This window comes from Trachinotus anak, unplaced genomic scaffold (genome assembly GCF_046630095.1).
Source record: "Trachinotus anak isolate AG129_WGS33_773 ecotype Australia unplaced genomic scaffold, CSIRO_AGI_Tana_v1 ptg000003l, whole genome shotgun sequence".
Classification (NCBI taxonomy): domain Eukaryota; kingdom Metazoa; phylum Chordata; class Actinopteri; order Carangiformes; family Carangidae; genus Trachinotus; species Trachinotus anak.
In genome coordinates, this window is record NW_027273854.1 from 22,856,241 (window position 1) to 22,872,212 (window position 15,972).

At 39.4% G+C, this 15,972-nt stretch overlaps 1 long non-coding RNA gene across 1 annotated transcript; it reads right to left on the reverse strand.

The window, feature by feature from the left end:
* Window positions 1-9,603: 9,603 nt before the first annotated feature.
* LOC139618595 (uncharacterized) lies at window positions 9,604-15,913 on the reverse strand. Its single transcript, XR_011689752.1, has 3 exons — window positions 15,776-15,913; window positions 12,428-12,545; window positions 9,604-10,179 (listed from the first exon to the last, which is right to left on the reverse strand). It is a non-coding gene; the product is annotated as an uncharacterized lncRNA (long non-coding RNA).
* Window positions 15,914-15,972: the final 59 nt, after the last annotated feature.

Sequence of the window (15,972 nt, forward strand, 5' to 3'; positions counted from 1 at the left end):
CACCCCCACCCCCCCCACCCCCATTGCCAGACTCTGTATTTCTGCCCTAATATGGCCACTTATAGCTCCATCTGCAAAAGGCAGATTTAGGTTCCTACTGAGAGGGAAAAAACCTATTTGGGTTTGTTTGATTTCACTTATGAGATGTACTGCACGGCTGGGACACCACAGAAGAAGAGCTGAAGCTTGTTTGACAGTACGCGTTGTGTGTACTGTTGTTCAGTGATTGTATTTTTGTGTGCTAATAACCAGTTTGTACAACCTTTGAATCACATTAAGTCTTTAGCACATTTGGAGTTGCGATAACTTGTTGAGAAATGTGTCGTATTTCACGCAGCTTGTTTGAAACACTCAAATCACCAACACTCAGCTGATGTATTTACACCCCAAATACTCCCCAGGGTGCACTTCTGCTTTCAGAACCAGACATTTTCAGGTGGCTTAATTCCAGAAAGTCAGCAACATAAGAATCACTTTTCTAGGAAATAATATATTTTTTTATTTAGTGTAGTTTTATTGAACTTACCGAACAAATGATAGAAATGGATAAAGAATTTTCAAGGTCAAACCACCACTTCACTCTGATCACCCAACAAATGTGTCTGTATTGAAGTGTAGAGAAAATATTTCCTTTTTTCATGTGTTGAATAAAATAAACTCGGATCCATCACACCAAAAATTTGATGTGTAATATTATGTATTTCTACAAATATGATTCTGTAGCCTGTATTAAAAGCTTTTTTTCATATATGACCATAGGTTATTTTTTAAATGTATTCATTTTGTCTGTGAAAACATGTAATCAAATAATGTTTTCTATTTCAAATTAATGAAGATAATGTATGCAGATTGTTGAATGTGTACTTTTACACTTGAGGCTCATAATTAAAATAATCTGGTCAATTGAAAAAAAAAAAGAAAGGACCCAGAGAGTAAGAAATGCAAAAAAAAAATGTGTATGTGTCATTCAGTGTGTATGGTGCCTAATGACTTAAATTGTCAATTGAAATCTCAATGCAAACACATGCACAATTCATCAGTCCAGCAGCTTTTCATTTGCCCGACTGAGAGATTGAACCGTATGTATGGAAGAATGGATGATAGATGTAGTTTGTTTGATTTAACATATGAACAGAGAACTCAATGGAAACCAAATTTAACCATAAACTAGAAAAGACACATTGTCTGAAAATGTATATGTATATGTGCTAGCTGCTGAACCTTCACAGCTTAAACAACTGACATAGTTGTAGTTGAAATACAAATACTGAATTTAGTTTAATTAGAAGTTAAAATAGAACTGCTGAAAGAAGTTGGAAGTGTCAAATAAAATGTAATTATGGAGTGAAGCTGAAGTGTGAATTGAAGTGTAAGCAGAGAATGAAGTTCATGAAGGCATCAGGCAGTTTGTTTGTAATAAAGCAGTGACCTGCAGAAACTCAAACAGGAATCTCCTAAAAAGACATAATAGCACTAACTTGGAGGAGGTACACTGTAAAAACATACAGATTACTGTAAAAAAAAACAAAAAAAAAAAAACCCAACAACTATACAGTAGATTTCACTTTAATCACAATAATCTCAGGGATTATTCCTCTAAACAGGATGAAGACCAGTGAAAACCAGTAAGTGAGACCTGACTGCAACTGTTTTCAGATTTCACATTCAGAGCAGAGCAGCAGTCCTTCCTGGTGTATTCAGAGCTGATACCCGCTCCTGGTTATCAACAAACGTCTTCAGATAGGAGTCCAGTCCAGACAGCTCTCCTGAGCAGCACTCCATTCCCTCTATGATAACGTCACACTCAATGACTTTCAGCCCAGTGTTTCGCCTAAACTGGCCATCTCAAAATGAATCAGCAGATTTGAGTAAGTTGGCACCGTCTGTCAGCAGTGGTCTCGTAATAAGAGACGGGACTCAGGACTCAAATTTCACATCTCTAAATCAGATGATGGTTCGTCCTGGATTCAAACACATGTTAAGATTTAGATGATGACATCTTTTAAAAGAAATAAGTTTAATCACTTTGTTGCCAGCTGATTTTCACCACTCTCATCTCTGCATGGTAAAATATGTAGCTGTGGCAAGGAGCCAGTTAGCTTAGCTTAGCATGAGGACTAACAACAGGGGGAAAGAGTTAACCTGGTTCTGTCCAAAAGTAACAAAATCTGCCTACCATCACCTCTAAAGCTCAATTAACAGATTGTACCTCGTTAGTCCAGCTGTTTCCCCTTTTCCAGTTTCGTGCTAAGATAAGCTAAGCTAATTGGCAGCTGGCAGATGCTTCATATTTACGTGTTACCTTATCATTTCCAAAATATGAAACTATGAATGTGTGAGCACCCAGCTCACATTACGAGCTGTTGCTACATTAGCCTAAACAAGCTAACGTTTACCTTGTTGAATGTGTGTGGAGCGTTGAGACAACAGATGCCAGCTGTCGCAACTTAAAACGAGAATGGTGATAACATGTTTCCTCATATTTCATATTTCAGAGGTTTGGCATCATGGTACCGAAGTATCAGTTCTCCTGACCCCCCTCGTTATAACCTCTGGTTTAATCCACAGTCAAACCAAAGTGTAAAAACAACAGTTAGCAGTGAAGCCTCTGCTGGTTGCCGGGCAACTGCTCCCAGCCAAGAAATAGTCCCTTTAAAATTATGAACTGGCTTCAGTTTCTACTACATAAATATAAAGCAGGCTAAAATCTGATCCGTCCCTTTCTGCTGTGTTCAGTCCACCTCGGCCTGACCGTGTTGCAGCACACCACTCTCCTTGATGACAGCTCCGCAGTGTGAGCGCTTCAATGCACTGTGAAAATGAAGAGGTGATAAAGTGGTTACAATATGGTGAACCAATCGACATGTATGCACTCTGTCTACTGGATCCATGCAATCGCAATGCACAGTCATCAGTTATAAAATAAGTTACTGATGTAAGTAGCTGGGCAACAGCCAGGCGGGAGTAGGCAAAATGCTACTCTGGGTCTGATCGGCATTGATGTAAACACAACACCTGGGTGAACCCGCTAGTTTTCGACCTCCTGCTGTAACATCTCTCAGAGCACACCTGTCACCTGTTCAGCACAGAGCTGTTAAACCAGAAAAACCAAACATTTTAAACTAAAGTTCTGGCCAAATCTTACACCTTTAACTGGTTAAAATGACAAACATCACCAGTGAGAGGTCATATCAGATGAGGGAGAAGAAGCATCACTCAGTAGCACCACTGTTCGACCATGAGTGGACTGTTTCTGTAGTCCAACAGAGCGAGTCTGACGTGATCAGATTCTTCTGATAACTGATCACTTCATATCAATTCATATCACATTCTAATGGTTAAGCTTTAATCTACATCAATTTACCAACATTATCATTTGGAATCAGATGATCTGGATCAAGTAGCTTGGCTACAGCTGTTATTTCAACGTGTAAAATACTTTATGATATTATTTATCATATAAATATATATATATCAATATTTAGGTAAATATAAGCATCAGATCTGACACATTTTGGCAGATATTCTATATGAAAGATCAGATCAGGATCAGGGCCAAAAAGCTTGACTAGGACATCAATACTACTGACAGAGCCCAGCTACCTGTTTCCATGTCTGTTTCCAGCAAATGTTTCCAGCCTTTATGCTAAGCTAAGGTAACCAGCTGCTGGCTGTATTTTCATATTTACAAGAAAGCAAACAAGTGTGTTTACCAAAATGTTTAAGTATTTCTTTAAATGTCTTGTACATTCTCTGGAAAATTGCGCACAAATACATGGTTCAAGTGCACCATCCCTCATCTCTGAGGAGCACACTCAGCACTGGGTTGGTTTGGCTGATTCCATCACAAGTAGACAGCTCAGCACTAATAATGAAATTAGGATGCACTGAGATCCATAGAGTTTCATAAAACTATAAAACAGATGAACTGGTGTATTCGTTCCTCTGTGTTTTTGAGTCTGTATGACAGAAAAGAGCCTCCATCACCATCACCGCTGCTCCACCACGCTCAAGTTTCACACCCAGGCATGTATAAAGATGTCGTCCCAAGACACTGATCTGGTTTCAGTCCATCAATTCCTTCTCCCAGTAAGGAGTTCAGAGTCCCAAGTCTTCATGCTAACGGCTGAAGTTAATGGAATGTCATTATTGTACTACTATAGTATCGCTGTGGGGTTGTCCTCTTTTTTAAAACCTAAACAGACATGTTTTTGTTTTTGATTCCATTTTTTACAGCATGAATTAAATTTCTGTGTGAGGATGGAAGATGCTAAAACAGAACCGGGAGAGATGAAGAGAAAGACATTTTAACTGATATCACACTTTCCAGGCTCCATTAAGAGAACACAGATCCCAGGATGTTGGCTGGATTGAATTAGTCATCTTCACCTATCAGGGTCATGGTCCGCAACTCTTTAAAGTCCCCCTGGAAAAAAAAAAAAAAAATCAATTTCCATTGTATGGCAGATGATTTCCTGTGCCTGCCACCCCTGTGCTGCTGGAGCCAGAGTGCACGCTGGGAGCAAGGGCGGTCAACCACTTACACAGAAGGTGTGAAATGACCAGGAAATTGGCTGTCTCACTGTCCTAGAAAAACCTTGAAGTGTTTTTTTTTTCCTTGACAGTCTATTTATTCAGAAGGTCATCTAAAGAGCTGTGCTTCTCTGACTCGCATGTACTTACGCTATATTCGTGCCATGTCAGCAGAATGGGAAAAGCAGGACTATGTCGCTTTGGTAAGACTTGGAACGGTCCACATATTAAATACTGACTGATAAAAGAGGAAAGTAAATGGACATTAGAGTCGCTGGATTTGTTGTTTACTGACCAAGTCTTTACTCCTGTGTTGGCATTTGGCTCTTGAGAGTGACTCATTCATTCTCATTTATTTGGACCTCTTAATATGAACAAACAAATGCTTAACAGTGACTCTTCAAACTAGGCTGACTCACCTTTATCACCTGCTGAATCACTAGCTTTTAGCAGTGGAGTTATACAGTATGATCATCAGCTAGTTGCTAACATTGTCAGTCTTCTGTTTGCTGCTGGGTCAGTACAGTGTGAGGGTGAAAACAGCTGTCTGTTGTGTGTTGAAACAATGCTGATGAGAGCTGTGAGACTAAACCAAAGCAGTGAAATATGCACTGAAACAAAAACAATAAGCTAAAAGTTGCTAAAATGGTACTTTGAGCCTAAGGTAACTGCCACACACTTTGTCACACTCGAAAATCAACTTCCCCCACACCTTTCCAACATCTGAAGGGGTGATAGAGGAGCCAGGCATTGTATACTTCTCTAACTAGCTCTCTTTATTCATTTGTTACACAGCTATTTGTGGCAGTTTTTATGTGCACTATGAATATCATCCTGGAGACACTGTCTGAAAACATGCACTGTTATCCAAGTTTTTTAAGGATATTGCGTCTCCATCATCAGTAGGATCCTTTATCTGGGAACCATGATTGTCTGTACAAATCTTCATGGCAATCCATCCAGTAGTTGTTGAAATATTTCTGTCTGGACCACAGTGGTGGACCGATCAACTGACACTGGCATTCCTAGAGCCACAAACATCGATTAGTGCAGTTTTAAGGTTCGTCTCATTCACATTGGACTCAGTTAAACCAGTTATAGTTTACAGCATATGACATCAAATAATGGCTCTGTCATTTCGTGTTTCATGATAATAACTGCATTACAAGTACAATGTGTATTTATAATATATATATGTGTATAAATCTTGTGTAACAGTGTGTTTTTTCTTATGAATGTTGATATTTTTCTGTTTTTGGGTGGATATAAATTATTAGGTTAAAGTGCACTGATACAAAATATTTCCTTTCAGTACCTTTTTCTCTGTTGAGCTAAAGATTTAAAGTCTTAATCAATCCTGAACCTCACAGTAGACCTTTTTATAGCCGACACTTTGCCTGCCGTGATTGCAGGAAAATCAAAACTAACATCATTAACAGTGGCTCTGTGCCATTTAAGACGGTCTCTGTGACAGCGAGGCCACCTTGCCGTCTCTCTGTCCACACAGAAGGCTCTGGAAACACCTGCTGGCTTCAGGCTGTGGACGAGCTGTTAGGTTTTTAATCCAGGAAGTCTCCCTGATTTCACCCATTCCCATTAATCTGATGTCATTTATGGTGTGACATATTTGATGAGTCCTCACGGTCGATAAAAAGGGTTTGGATTAGATTAGATTACAGCTCTTTGTGTAAATGCGCTGTGCGGTTGCATACTGTGTCCTGTATGTGTGTGTTTGGTGTGTTTGGATTAGACGTCTGTCAGCAGATTACTGATTTTCCATTAGGGAAAGTCTGACGGTTTGATAAAAACCAGTTCACTGAACACACTGGTGATCAAAACCTCTCCACAACCAAACGGCAAAAATACAATGATGAATAAAACATATGCAAGTTACAAACATGACAATTAGAGGGTTAAATGAGAGGAAACATCAGCAGTTAATTAATGGTTCAAGTCTTTTTTGCAGGTAAACCAGTATCTGCACCATCAGATGCTGTTGGCTCTGTAACTGAACACACATAAATGGCAGCAAAAGTAACAAGACTAGGCCAAAACCTAGTATGTGGCTGGACTGCCTATGGTCAAATTGTGGGTTTATAACTACAGTGTCATCAAAATACACAAATGACAGACAAGGCCAAGCTGTGATTTCAGCTGTATTTAGAAGAGATAGACTAACTTTTTTAAAGTTATTTTTCAGGCTTTTGCCTTTATCACAGTGACAGTGAGAAAGAGAGGGGATAACACGCAGCAAAGGGCCACAGCCTTGAATCAAACCCACGCTGCCTGGGCAAAGAGTCAGTCCAAATGGCACACACACCACCAGGTGAGCCACCAGGACGCATCGTCACAGCCGGACTATCCTTCTTATTTTGTCTCTTACACAGAGCACAGCCTCCATCTGGGATCCACAGTAGTTCAGCTTTTATTTCCTTCCAACTCTAGAACATAACAGACTTTTATTAAAGGCAGGCCTTTATGTCTAACTCCCTCTGTTTGATATGTAGAACTGGTCATAGCGGTTTGTACAAAGCCTCATTACCGATGACTTCTCTCTCTCCCATCCTCTCTTCTCTCGCTCTTTCAGCTCAGTGTGTCGGATGTTTAGTTATTCCTCTGCCTTCTTTAGTAATAGTACATGTAATTAAAGTAGTTTATTTGCTGTAATGGAGGCGAGGCTCAGTGAACTGGAAGCGCTCCACTAAAAAAGTTCCTGAGCAGCTAGGGAACCAGAGTGGCTGTCAGTAACAAGTTTGTACGAAGTTTGTTTGAAAAGAAGAGGTACTCGGCTGAGAAATGGTGGAAATACGATCACTCACTCAGTCAGTTAGTCAGTCTCTAATAAACGGAGTAGAAGTACGCCGTGAACACACTGCCTACTTTGCATGTGTGTGGCATTTGCGTTGCTGAACTGCTGCAGCATCAGATGCATGTGTTCATACTGGCTGCATGTCTTCTGCGTCGCTGCTACTGTCACCTCTGTCTTTCTACATAAAGTTTGCAGGCAACTTAAATGTTGGATTTCTTTTCATTATAAATTAATGTCTGATTTCTTTTTGACAGATGTCACTAAAATGCCACTGTCTCCTCATGCAGCTGCTAAAGTGGTTGGAATGAAGTTGGAACTTCTAGACTGTTAAGTAAACAGCTGTTAATGCTAATGTTGTTTAGCAATACCAAACTTACAAATAGCTCCTTTAAGCAGCTGAGAAAACCTGTGATAATCAAGGTTTTCACTGGATTACTGACTTTTTATCAAGGAAAATCAAACTGAAATTTCACTTTCCTTGTAATTATGGATGCACAATTCTTTTTCTTGTCAAATGAATTGAATCTTTATTATATATGTCTGCAGAAGAAGAGTGAAAAAAGTTCTCCACTCTGCATCAACTGCTTCACTTTGTCTCTTGTTAATATGATCTGAGATTTAACTGTCAGTACTTGTCGGTGAAGAGTTAATGCCTCTGCCTGCGTGCAAAAAGGTGGAGCATATTTAAAACTGGAAGCCCACAGACACACACAGATGGGGCAGCAGTGGTGGTGATGAGAGCAGCAGCAGCACTTAGAGACAGGGTTTTACTCAGCACTGATCATTAATTCATAACACACATCTCAGATGGAGGCTCAGATTAGAAACTTCAGCTTTACATTACAGGGAAAAAAATGACTAACTGAAAAATGGAGTGGAAAAGAGAGAAGAAATGAAGGAAGGCTTTATTTGGACTAGTGAATCACTAAAACAGAGAGGATTGCCTGTGTGTTTCTTGTTCTGTTTCTAAAAACGTCCGCTCTTCCACATCACTTCCCCTAAGGGGAATATTCCACTCCGGCTTTAAGCCTGTCTCATCTTCCTCTGACCTCAGCCGCTGTTGGCCAACATTCAGAAAAGTTTTCATCTCAATAAATTAGTAAAAAATGTCTTACTTTGATGAGAAATGTTGGACAAATCTGTTTGTCAGCCAGTCTCACTATGAATAGACTCTGAGTGAACAATCAATGGAATTAAATGAGAACGACACATAATACCCAGCTGTTAATATGTTTACAATATAAAAATGGAACCTTCATGAAAATAGATTAAATCCCACTCTGTTTTTTTTCCCTTCACCCCCATCCTCTGCTTCCTCTTCTCCTCCACCCCCTCGCCCCCACCCACTCCTCCATTATGTGTGCCTGGCTGTCTCTCTGTAATCCACTGTGTGTCTCTTTGTGGCTGTACAGCATGTGGCTCAGCTGCACTTTGGCCTCTAATGGACCCAGTCAATGGGGAGAATTGCCACCCTGTTGTCTCTATCCAGGTCAAGTGTGTACATATAAGTGTGTGTGTGGGTGTGTGTGTATTCTTTGTTTGTATGTGTGCTTGGTTGGCAGAGTCATGCATGAGTTAAGTATTTATATAAGGACATACTATTAGATCTATTTAATTTTAAAATTCATTTCAATTAACTTTTATTATACAATTTTATTCTACTTACAAAAGCATGGTGCCTCCTTTGTTTCGGTACAGTTAAGAAATATTTATATATTTTTGCTTGACTTGACAAAAACCTGCATTTCTCATATAATTTTTAATCCATTCATCCATTATCTATACTGCTTATCCGAACCGGGTCCGCCAGGTCACCAGTCTATCACAGGGCTGACATATAGAGACAAACAACCATTCACACTCACATTCACACCAACGGGCAATTTAGAGTCACCAATTAGCCTAAGGCACATCTCTTTGGACTGTGGGAGGAAGCCAGAGTACCCGGAGGGAGCCCACGCAGACACGGGGAGAACATGCAAACTCATCATTTTTAATGTTATGTATAATTTGTATGTATATACTGAGTGCAAACTCAGTGACACTTGTATACATTGCAACTGAGCATGAGCATGTGTCTGTTTGTATCATAAAATAATGTGCGCGTGTGACATTACAGTATGTGCTGTATGTTTGTAACAGTATGAATGAAAACTAAAATAAAGAGAAACATGCATTTAAACAACCCAAAACTTGGTTTCACAAATAAAAAGTATGTATGTATAAATAAGCACGTCAAAAACCATATGAAGTATTATTTATTAGGATTTTAACACTCAAAAAAAAAAACATTTTTATGTATAATTACACCTGTTTCATGAGCCTTAAAGGAGCTATTTATAAGTTTTGCTATAGCTACATCGCCAAAATGACCATTAACAGCTGTTTACTTTATAGTTCTCCATGTTCATTCCTTCACTCATCAGCGGTGGAAAGCAACGCCAGTGTTCGCTCTTGTCTTTTCACGTCTTTTCTTCCACTGAAGTTAGCACGCTAACCAGCTAGCCTCAGCCTGTCTCATCACTTTCTGATGCCGACTCACTGCAGCCTCCAATCTGCCCTGAAGACGTAGCGCTGCTCAGAGGACCTATTCTAACTTCTTGTATTATAAAGACAAAAATGGCTGAGGCTCTTGTCAACTGATCATCGCCACCACCTGCTGCCGGCAAGACACCACATTCTGTGGCACAGAAAACTCACAAAAAGTCCATCACGAAATGGGGCTGTAACAGACAGGATTATTACCAGACTAATTCACAAGTGGCTCCAATATGGCCTCTAATTGGCAGTGGATTTGTTCACTGTCTGGAAATCTCAGCATCCAGGGCATTTTCAACCTAAGACCCAAGAGCAAACAAAGTTTTAGCATTTCAGTGTAGTGTTCTCCTCTTTCCAGAAAAAATAGACTCCCTGCCACTAAGTTCTTTGTGACATTAAGAGTCAGAAGGTTGTGTAATCTGACTCTCTGGGGTGAGATGCAGTCTGGAAATTTAATCACTCATATATTTCTTCATATTCATGGAGTTTCAGTATACACTCTAAACACAACATTACACGTTACACATTCTCTAAATCTAATAATGCTATACAACGATATACTACATAATACAATGTAAATATTTCTCAGTGTTGTATTTTTTGCATGGTGTGCGCTTTAATTTGCTTTTGCTGCCACTGTGTCATTTTGGGGGCAGCAGAAAAAACCTATAAACACAACACAGACGTATTATATACATAACTTTCAAGTTGATATGACAAACTTGTTTGCAAACACTCATCTATTTACACATGCAGCAGTTAGTGAGCAGCATTAGCATTGATTTCAAGTCCTGTTTCTGGCCACCTGATGAATGCAAGGTGTAATGTAGGCTCTTTAGCTGCTAAATGCTCCACTAATTCACCAGCTAACATTTTACTGTGTACGAACTCACTCCCTATTAACTCCACAGTCCTCTGCATTTTCACTCTGCCATTTTATTTGAGTGTATAAATTTACCTACTGTATGGAGACCTCAAAAATTACACAGTGGAACAGAAACAGTCGTGCCCACAGCATGAACACTTCAGTCCCACAAAGCAATGTGCCACATTTATGTAGGAGAAAATTACCATCATGCATCTGAACAGTTGTCAGTGACAATGCAGAATGTGTCCCACTCTTCTTCTGTTTTCTGTATATACTGTGTTTGTTGTATAGGGAGCAGCGGATGAATAAATAAAGGGGTGATTTCGGACACAGCCTCTGTCTGATGTTTGGTGGTTGGTAGGTACTGGTCTGCTGTTGGGTTTGAGCTTTTTTGCAAAAAAAAAAAAAAAAAATTGTCTGTTGCAGGCAAAAACGATGTTATAAGAGGGAACAAAGTCATGAAGTTGCAAAATGTAAAACCACAACAATGAGCTCAAAGATGCTGAAATGCTCCATAGAGCTGAGGGGAAATGCAGAGTCGGGGACAATTCTCTCACTATGATTGACTCCTTTCATATACAAGTATGTGATCCAGTGTTGATATGAAATATTTATTAAATCCACTTTAAAGTGTAAATTTGCACCTGTACATTGTGATATTAGGAAAGGATGGGGGAAACTCCTCACTGACAGCTCAAAGGAATGTTTGTCTTTCAGATTCCACAGATCAGCTTTTTGCACATCTTGCCTCTTTTGGGATTAACAGCTGCAAAGTGCAAAGTTTTCTGCTCCATTTAAAGAGGAGCTGGGGCCAACTTACTGCGTACCATAACTGAGGATGCATCAAAACACTCTGCGATTACCTTCACTCACGAGCTCTCTTGTTTATGTGCTGTATGTTTGTATCTGTGTGTGGGAGAGACAGAATGTATGCAGGCAGCTGTCTCTGATTACTATAAAATAACTGTTACTATGACTCAGTGAAACATTTTAAGCGAGCTTATGTGGGAGAGCTGTGTGCACACTGTCAGCTGCTGCAGGCATGGTCATCTGCACAGGAGACAAATGCTTTGTGAATGGAGACTGAGCCGACGTGACACAGTGAAACCTTTTGTAATTGCACATTCAGAGAGACTGGCAAAGATATTTTGTGCCCACTGTCAGCTGTTTGAGGCGTCTTATCAGCATGAAAGGAGAGACAGCTTTTTGAAAATGAAGAATGGAGCTGAATCTCTCTCTGTGGACTTGAGAGGCTGCTCTGCTGTTGTGATCGCCATTAAAGCAGTGTATATCAACCCGTCCAAAACATCTGCATCAGAGAGACAGAGGGGGGCTGTCTGCACCCGTGTGTGTCCGTGTTGAAGCTGGTAGTTTGTGTGCATGTGTGTGTGTGTCTGAAAGTGTGCTGGGGGAGATGGAGAGGAGAGTCTTTTCAGTGCTGTCTCACATAAAGAAGATAAAACTACTAATGGCCTGGGCTTCCTCTAATGGAGCTCTGTGTGTGTGTGTGTGTGTGTGTGTGTGTGTTTGGCATGTGCATGTGTGCACACATCAACAAAGCTGCATTCAAATCATCTCTTATTCATGGCTGCATTACGGCATTCAGGCCTGGTCTCTCTGTCTTTCTATTTACAGCTCCCTCTCTCTGTACATGCGGGCATCTATTCACATGCACCTACTGTTTCCAGGCTGCAGAGCTGCACCGATCAGCCCCATGTGTGGTAATAAAAGATCCACTCTCCTTCGTCAATGTCCGGCAGCGTCTCACTTTCCTGTATATCACATCATATCACTCTGCTGTGAAAGATAACAGAGGTTAAGCTCTCTACTGATTTTCAATGCACTAAATATGTAAGGTTGTCAAGGTTGTGGAACATTTTAACAAGAGACAAATTTAACTTAATATAAGAAAGTGTGCATTCAAAACTTATTATTTTAGAAAGTACATTTACTCAAGTGCTGTAATTTTGAGATACTTTAACTACATTGTACTTTATTGAACTCACTTATTGAAATATATATATATATATATATATAAATATATATATATATATATATATAAATATATATATATATATATATATAAATATATATATATATATATATATATATGACAATCAGCGATATCAATCAACAATGACTGGGTTCAATAAAGTTAAAGTATATATGTGTGTGTGTGTGTGTTAAAGTATATGTGTGTATGTATGTATATATATATATATATACACACACACACACACACATACATACATACATACATACATACACACATATATATACACGCACAGTATATGTATATGTGTGTGTGTGTGTGTGTATCTATATATACTTATCTACACTTATATACATATATATCTGTATTTACATATATATATATATATTCATACGGGGGGTTATAATAATATTGTTGTAGTTTTTGTTTCTGGTGGTTTTTTCGTTTGTTAGTTTTTTTAGAATATATATATATATTTATATTATTGTATTTTATGTTTCAAGTATAAGCGACGCTGCCACTAAATAGCAGTTCAAAGTTGTTGTTTTTTTGTCACGACAAGATACAATGCACAGTAACAAAGCTGTGAAATGAGGGTGGAACCCACCCACTGTGCAGACTGTGCAAAACTACAAAACAGCAAAATAAATAAATAAATGTCCATATTGCCCTGCGATAGACTGGCGACCTGTCCAGGGTGTACCCCACCCTCGCCCAGTGTCTGCTGGGATTGGCTCCAGCCGCCCCCTGTGTCCCGGCTTCAGATAAGCGGCATGGAAATGAATGAATGAATGAAATGTCCATATTATGAATATTGCATATGGCAGGAAATATCGCAATATTCAACATTATTGATATTACTGAACATTAGCCCAAGCCTACTTGAGTGAGGAAATATTGTATTTTTTTACTTCTATATTCATCTGACAGCTACAACTTTGTTATCTATTTGTACCTCAGTGTGTAAACATGTGTAAATGTATCAATGTATGCATTAAAAGCCCTGCACACCCACATTGGTGTTTTCAATCATTCTGTTTGATTAGATCTCTGTTCAGGCCAAACGATGCCGTGCATTACTTGAGTGAGGACCCCGTGCACCAGTAAGAATGATAAAGGTGTAATTTGTCGCACCTTAACAGGCACAGTCACATCCACACAGTCCTGCCAGGAGGTTTAATCAGTCAAAGATAATTCAAATCACCTGCTTTGCTATGAATGTGCAGGGCCTTTTAATGTGATTTGTTTTTACAAGAATCCCTCTCCCTGCAGATATTCAGACTTGACATATTAGGAAAAGCAAAGATGTTAGTAATAAATAACCTTATGGCTCTGTTCCATTCAACAGTCCCAGTAAGTCAGGACAGTGAGGCAGCATGAACAATACCAGGACCCTGTAACTGAAGCAGCTAAATGGAATTCAGCCATCGCTCATTTGATTATTTACACCTGACATTTTCTGTGGAAATGCCTGGGCCTGTTACATTATCTGTTAGTTAAGTTAATATATTGTTACATTTTAAGGCACAGTCAGTGAAAAGTCTGTATTTGTATCAGTTTTATGCTCTCAGCCTTTTTTCTCCTAAAAAGGAGACATGAGCTGTCATAAAGAGGGTGTTTGAGCCCAATGCTCTGACCACATCTGGATAAGCAGCGCCCTCTTCTGGTGAGAACAAGGTGTCAGAAAAATCTGTCCCATTTATACACAAATGTAGGGAAGTATCTGGACTCTTATTAGCAGCTTTTTTTGGTTTGTTTTTTTTTTGGTCATTTGCTGATATCATTCAAGGAGTGTGAGATTTTAAATTAGTTAGAATTAAAAATATTAGATTATGTTTTGTTTTATCTTGCAAATTTTGTCCTCACTGAAGTGCTTTGTGTCAAAGGTGTCGACATGCACTTGAGAAATAAATGTTTCTTAACTTGACAAGTCACCTTCCCCACAGAAAGACCACAGAATGACGTAATCATTCAAAACACAATGTCTTCATTTCCTTCAAGTGCAGTGACTATAGCTAGATGGCAAAGATTTGAAGATAATAATAATGATAATAATAATAATGAAATACAACTAAGGGAGATGTGGAGTCAATATAGTAGATGTTTCCTTTATATGAATTTTTATATGACTATCACAGTAAAACATGTGACCACGGAATTTGACTTTTAGAGTGTGACATTGCCTCTCTGGTGTGGAAGGATATAACAATTTCTTGTCAGAGTTGTGCGACATAGACTCACTTGAAGGACATAACAGAAAAAGGGACAGGTACATCAAAAACCCTCTGACCAGTGGCCTATCTTAAACTTCAGCTTCTACAATTCCACCAAAGACATTAAATCCCCAATCTCTTACTGCACACTAGCTGTGACAGAAAAGCTTAAAAATCATTAGAGCTGACACTGACTCGTGATGAAAGGTATTGCCACTGGTGATTCAGGGCAGAGAGCATCAAACTGGGTGACACACAGCTTTTACTACTCGTCAGGAAGCCAAAGCCTGTTAGATGAGCATGCAGACTGACTCAACATACAGTGGCCTTGAACTCACCTCAGCTTCCTTGAACACTCAGCAATCTCCCAACCATCACTCTCTTCTTACCCACATGAACTCCTCTTTCAGTACAAGTTTTGATTTGGCCTGTGTAGTTGGAGTAGGTTGTCTGCTCCATTATAAATTCATCTAATTTACAATGTGCAGTTGCGCATAGAGTTATGCAATTATAATGTATTTGTGTGTTTATATAGACCTTGTGTAGTGTTTAACATTGAGAGAAAAGGCATAATACTTTCAAAGAAAATGGCAGCACAGATACCATTATAGGTGGCATATGGAATGCGTGATGTTATTACAATTACCCTCCTATTCAGAAACATAATGGCCATAAATTATGATTTCCATTTATTTTTTTGGTATTGATGTAACAATGAAATGTTTCACCCATGCATGCTGCAGCACAGTCCAGTAATGTTCAGTTTCTCTACGGTCTCTTCAGTATCTCTCCACATCACACCACCGTGCATGTGCGCTCACCGTAAAACGTGACGGTGGCCGCCGCATGATGGTTCGGTCCCGGCGAGAACCAATAACGACGCGGGGTCGGAGAGAATGTGGATATATTTGGGAATACTGAGCTTTGCAGTTGGTTTGCGGAATACTGACAGCGCCGAGTCCAATAGCAGCTCTGCGAAGTGGATTCTGGGTAGCGTAGGCCGACAGTGGAGAACGAG